Source organism: Pectinophora gossypiella, chromosome Z (genome assembly GCF_024362695.1).
Source record: "Pectinophora gossypiella chromosome Z, ilPecGoss1.1, whole genome shotgun sequence".
NCBI lineage: Eukaryota > Metazoa > Arthropoda > Insecta > Lepidoptera > Gelechiidae > Pectinophora > Pectinophora gossypiella.
The window spans coordinates 8748839-8755239 of record NC_065433.1 but is presented as its reverse complement, the minus strand read 5'-3'; positions in this window follow the sequence as shown (position 1 = coordinate 8755239).

Sequence of the window (6401 nt, the reverse complement as noted above, 5' to 3'; positions counted from 1 at the left end):
TTTGGCTATGGAATACTTAGTATTTTTTTTTTAAAATAACCTAGGCAAGTTGCAATCAAAGTTATAAAAGGATAAGAGTTTATACCTTTTTCGCGTCTCCACATAAAACCTTTTTTAATTAGTTATCTTTGGCAATAACAGCGAACAAACGTTCCGTAACTTGTATTTTGCGAAGGTGCGCCATAATCTACGAACAGAATACGGCAGAGTGGTTCCGCCGGAAATGTTGGTACACTTCCGGTGCGCGGTGCGGATCCACCAGGGCTGCCAACGTGAAGTAAAAATCAATATTATATTATACTCTGTTTGTCTGGTACGTTTTCACACCTAAACCGCTGGATTGATTTGGAAGAAGATTGAAACAGGCGCAGATAGAGTACTTTTTGGGGTTAGCCTAAAGTCCTTTTCAGGGATGGACTCGAATGGAATGGACTCGAAGGACTCGGCTGCTTGCCGCGATATAACATAAATAAGTTTTATTATTTTGTGCATACAACCGACAGAGAAACACGGCCCTCCGCATACAACCGAAAACTTAACAGTCTAAATAAACCATTAGAGAAAAACGAAATGTCTCTACTAGCATAAAAATAATCTGGATTGTTTTCCCACAAGTGGCGCCCCAATTTTCTGACAGCACCCGTCCGTTCTCAATTTGATAAAATGACCCAGATTTACTATAGTGAAGAAATACTTTGCGCATACCATAAGACAAAACTCACGCCTGATATCGATGGTGGGCAAAGCCAAAACGTAATCGGAAAAATAAATAAATAGATCCATCTTAGCACCAGAACACCTCACAGTTGACTCGACCAATTTCGACGGTGATACAGCTATCACGTATGTCTAACAGAAACCTCGGTGAGGTGTGCGTACTTAGTTCTTCTTGCGATATACATACCTCTGACTACCCCGATCGGGATATACTCGCTTATGTTATATTGTAGGATCAAAAATATCAAAAGTGGCTTCAAGCAATGCTATATTTTCCGTATAATCATAAGTCCATGACCGTGTTGGAAAAAACACAAGATTTCTGGCACGTTATAGTATCAGGCGAGATAAGCAGCTGACCGCGATCTATGTTTCTCGCTCTCAGTCCAGAAAAGACCCACTGTTGGGCACAAGTCTCCCCTCAAACATCAGAGGGGGAATCATCTGATTTCTTAGGACAATCAGGTGAGATTTTAGTTTCAGACCGCAATTTCCTATCCAAACGAAGAAGAGTCTCAAAACGGGAATCGAATCCGGTCGTCCAGATCGTTAGCCCAACGCTCTCACCACTAAACCACTGAGTAGTAGTTAGTAAAACTTAATAAAATGATCCAAATAGGTAGTCCGCGTCAACCCTATTAACCTAAGCAACCGATGTGTATTCGGCAGTATTCAGTAAAGGCCGAAGCGCCTCTTATCATCTTCAATTTCCTTTCGGAACTATCAACTCTATGAATTTGCTCGCTTTGTCACATAAACATAAATTAAACCCGTCTCTGTATCACCAACTACACAATACGCGGTTTATAATTGGGTGATAGTGATGTTTATATTATTTTAATTCTTTATATTTGAATACCATTTTTTTATCGTTTTAATATTAAGTAACATACTACCTAATATATGAATGAAAGGCCAATCGACCGGGAAAGTGTTAAAAACATCAGAGAGCGAACATAATAAGTCTATGATTTGAGATGTTACTCCCAGCAGTCCAATCAATCTTATTTAGCTCCCAGCAGCCAGAGAGACTGCTTTAATACTGCTTCTGGTAGTCACGGAAACTTCCTTTCACGTAACAAGAATATTAAAAATGGAAATTCCAATCAACATAATGCATCCGCCATGGAAATCACAATTCCAACAAAATTATCCCGTCGAACCTAACTTCAGAACTGCGAACAAAATTAAATCTCAAACGAATATGCAACGGAATCCCCAAATAAAGTTCAAGAGCTTCGCACACACTAATATAACTGCCTCCATACGTTTGGGGTACCTGTTCCGCAACCATCCAGTGTAATCTGGGCTCCCCGCTTTGACTACGATCGAATGTTATAACGAAATCCGTGGACCTAGAATAAATGGATTTAGCCGCCTATCTTACATTGCACCCCAGGTTCTCGTACCGTGAGAGTTCGTAATTAGTTGACGTGGATGTTAAAGAAGTGAATGGATAATTTTGTCCTGCCAAAAAGTGGTCAGGAAAAGGGTCATGGGAGCTTCGGCTGGCAAGGTTCTATTAGTTACTCTTGCAATAACATACTAGGTAATGCAAAAATCAGTACATAAGATTACGGAGAAATTAATAAAATGTTTAAGGGCGCAAGTAAGTAACAGTCAAATGAAAATTTACTTGCAATCATAAACGAAAAAATAATGAAATACCAAATCCCGGAGCGAATACTTCCCCTCGTCGATGCAAAGGGGTGCGTAGCTTATTGCCTACTTTTGAAAGCAAATATTGATGAAAGGACTACCTGGAAAAAGATTCTCAAAACATGTCGTATATTTTTTGCGTCCTCCGTTCCATAAACAAATTAATATCGGATTCAGTCGTAAAGGCCTTTGTTTATACACTTCACTCTTGTCTATATGACCCTTTTTTATCTACAGCCCGGCTTTTCTCCTTCTATAGTGTAAGTTGTGAAGTGGATTACCGACCTCATCAACTCTGGTGTCAGGGTTGTTATTGAGCCGCTAAATATCCCTGACGTGCCTCATGTAACGACTACGTACTTACATTAGTAAGTAGTAACCGGGACCAAGGGCTGAACATGCCTTCCGAAACATGGATCATCTTACTTTTAGACAATGCGTTAATCAGCCTGTAATGTTAACTAGGGATCACAAAGTGATCTCTGTGGTATGTCCCCACCGGGATTCAAACCCGGATCCGGGTCGTGAGCCCAACGCTCAACCACTATGTACACGTAGAAGTAGGTATTTCCCCGTTTCGTGCTCTAGCTTAGATCATAATTATGCAGATAATATGCAGTCAACTTTAACCCCGGTCTCTAGGTAGAAATAATTGTGTCCAGAGCCAGAACAAAAAACAACGTTGATCAATTATTTTTCTATACCGCCTCATTGAAAGTGAAAAAATAAGATCATAAATTGTAAAACCCTATTTACCATATTTCCTGTGAAACATAATTTACAACAGATAATCTTTGTAAAAGCGCAGCTATCATAACAGGTAAACATCGTCGCTCCGGAAGCAGTTTATAAATGTGGATAAATAACAGAATTAACGTGGAAAACATCACGTCAAATTCATGACGTTGGAAAAAAATGAACGGTTACGTGACTTCTCCTATGTTTTTTTTTTTTAATTTTGCAGAAATATTAGACCATAATAATCTTTTTTTATTACGCTAAGCGTCTTTAATATTTCCTAAAAATGTGTATAACGGCAAATGTTGCGCCTTAAAGACATGCTGGACACTCCTTAAAAACACAAAAACTCGTTCTTGCCTGTGTGCCGACTTATCCAGTGTGCGTGCAAGCGAGATAAGTATATAATCTGTACGCACTCCCTTATCTATTTCTTAACGTGCTTCAATAGACTAAAGTGAAGTCTGTCGAAGAGGCGAGGTAAGTCAAGCTCGCTCCAAGCTCTCGTATAGGGTCGAAAGTCTCTTGTATACATAGTTTTTAACGGCCTCGGTGGTCCAGAGGTGTGAGCGTTGGGCTCACGATCCGGAGGTTCCAGGTTCAAATCCCGGTAGAGGCATATCACGAAAATCACTTTGTGACCCCTAGTTTGGTTAGGACATTACAGGCTGATCACCTGATTGTCCGAAAGTCAGAAAAAGAAAATAAAAAGGAAATGAAAGATGATCCGTGCTTCAGAAGCCACGTTAAGTTGTTGGTCCCGGTTACTAACTGGTGTCAGTAAGTAGTCCTTACATGAGCCATGTCAGGGCCCTTTAGCGGCTCAATAGTAACTCTGATACCAGGGTTGATGGGGTTGGTCCACCTCACAACCCACACGATAGAAGAAGATAGTATAGAAAGTATAATCTTGTATGCATTAACGCCTAAAGTTAGTTCCTTCCCGTTTCGTAATACTTACACAAGTATCAGTGTTTAATCTTTCTTGCCAAACTCTATTCAAGTATCATGTATAAAGTTAAACGTCTGTAGACAACAAGAGCGCGGCAATGTTGCTACTTTTACTACCGCATACCTCACCCCACTGGAGCTCGGTGGCGCAGCGGTAAACGCGCTCGGTCTGCGATTGTTGAAGTTAAGCAACTTTCGCAAAGGCCGGTCATAGGATGGGTGACAAAAAAAAGTTTTCATCTCGAGCTCTTACGTGCTTCGGAAGACATGTTAAGCCGTTGGTCCCGGTTGCATTAGCAGTCGTTAATAACCATCAATCCGCAGAGGGCCCGCGTGATGGTTTAAGGCCCGATCTCCCTATCCATCCATAGGGAAGGCCCGTGCCCCAGCAGTGGGGACGTTAATGGGCTGATGATGATGACCTCATGTCTTCGTGGACTGCACAATAAAGCCCCGAGCCCTGACTAATGTTTCCAATCTGTATAATAATATTAGGTATTTACCAAACAGGTATGTCCTATACCTTACCAATAAGGCCGCCTTTTTACCACTCATTTGTTTTGTATTTGTTTAAGTTTCTATTGTGTGCAATAAAGACTTTTTGTACTCTATTTTATTGAAACTTTCACTTTATAATAGTATTTAATACTTATTTTGTGACTCATGAATATACATATGCCGTCTATACTATTTATTTATGATTGTGTGCAACTCCTGGGGAAAAAATATACTTTGCGTCACTGGTCCCGATTCCTATAGACACATCTTAATTTTATTTTAAGTGCCATCGAAACGACAAGAAGTAGAAGTGTTATACCTGTCACTTTCTTATCCGCCGAATAGAAAAGGAACGTATGATTGAGAACTGTTAATTTAAAAATGAATAAATAACCCGGGCGAATAAAATAGGCATCTCGCTCATATGCAACCCGTTTGACGTGTGCTTGTCAACTAATTCTGTCGCGTTATTGGCCAATATAAAATTTTGGAAGGGTCTTTTTAATTTCTACCTAAAATTGACGTGTATTCCATAAATTTTATGCCTGTCGATGACCCGTCTTTTGTCCGGCCAAATAGTTAAATGCCATCTGCGGCAAATCTACAATAAGTCACATCGAAAGAAAATTAGCCGTCCCTTTTTTTACCGCGGATAAGAGAATGACAGGTATACTTAAAATAAAATTAAGTAGATGGTGTGTATTGGAATCAGCTCCATGAGCAACATTTAAATAAAATTTTAATGCAGACTCTACCATACATACATACCTACAACATTTTATTATTGTTTGAAAATTACTAAGCTAGTTTCTTTTGCACTTATCAGTGTTTGTAACTGTTACGTTGTATCATGTACAATAAAGAGCTATTCACTGATTGACAAATGGCAATAGTTTTTGAGATGTAAAACTATCAATATAGATCATGCACGCCTATTTTCCGTTGGGGTTGGCAGATACCTCAGATGTCCACTTACTACGATTCTGACACACAACTTTCGCTTCCTCCACTCTCACCAAAAAATTATGATTTTTGTGTTCGAGACCATTATCGTACTGGTTATCACATCCAATGATGTATGAACAACCGTGGTAGCTCAGTTGAAAGAACGCTTGTCTCTCACTATAAGGTCGCAGGTTCGAATCCAGTACGGGCCTAAACCTATGATTTTTGGAATTCATGTTTGGATCATAAATATTTATCACGTGTTCATCGGTGAAGAAAAACATCGTGAGGAAACCCACATACCCGAGAAATGTGTTGCGGAGGTACGTGACCGAACTTGTATTAGGCTGGTTTTTCCTTCGCGGGTTAGAAGGTCAGACAGATCGCTTCTGTAAAAAACCGGACCTGTCAAATCATAAGGTTAAGTAAGCGGACCCTGTGAAAACGGAATAACGCTAGGAAGATGATGATAATTTGTATCATGTACTTATGACAAATCGTCTAAAAACTAATTTTACGTGGGCGCTTACACGTTCTGTGGTAATTAACTATTACAATGTGTGTTGTAATAAATTCTTGACATAAATCGACACAGTGTAGATCCTCACGACCGAAAATATTATTGTCATTATATTTAGGTATAAGTAGGTAGTAAAATGTGAATATTTTGTTTTCCTGAAAATCTCCTTATAAGTCCTTATTTTAAGAAATAAATAAATTACTTATTGTTTACAAAAAATTGTAGATACTTAGTACACGTTCATTTTTATTATTTTGGGGTTTTAAAAAGATATGGTTCGGAATAAGGAAGATCTTTATTGCAGAAAATTATTTAATATTATAATTAATTGAATGTTCAATAATGCATTTTAGGAAGTATATGACCTAACCTG